The 267-nt window shown below is 46.4% G+C and overlaps 1 protein-coding gene across 1 annotated transcript in view; it reads left to right on the top strand.

Annotated features, from left to right (window-relative positions):
- Positions 1-267, top strand: part of INSL3 (insulin like 3) — a 4,588-nt gene that overhangs the window by 732 nt on the left and 3,589 nt on the right. The gene's annotated exons all lie outside the window — the stretch shown is intronic.

The raw sequence follows: 267 nt of genomic DNA on the forward strand, positions 1-267 counted from the left end.
TATAGAAAAAAAAAAAAGACTTTCAAGGCCAGTGGGTAGTGGCGAAGTCTCACGGATCCCACATAGCGTGCAATGCAGTTCGAGTCCTGCAGCTGGCGCTTAGAAAACGTGTACGTGCGTGCCCAAAATCCGGGGAAGCGAATGGAGAAGGGATTGCAGTGGGGCTATTCCCCCCAGAAGGGTGATTTCTCACTTTCTGTGTCTCTGGTAAACATATTTATGGCAAAACCAAAACAAAACAAAACACACACCCATACACAAAATGCT

This window comes from Tupaia chinensis, unplaced genomic scaffold (assembly GCF_000334495.1).
Source record: "Tupaia chinensis unplaced genomic scaffold, TupChi_1.0 Scaffold000201_1, whole genome shotgun sequence".
NCBI lineage: Eukaryota > Metazoa > Chordata > Mammalia > Scandentia > Tupaiidae > Tupaia > Tupaia belangeri.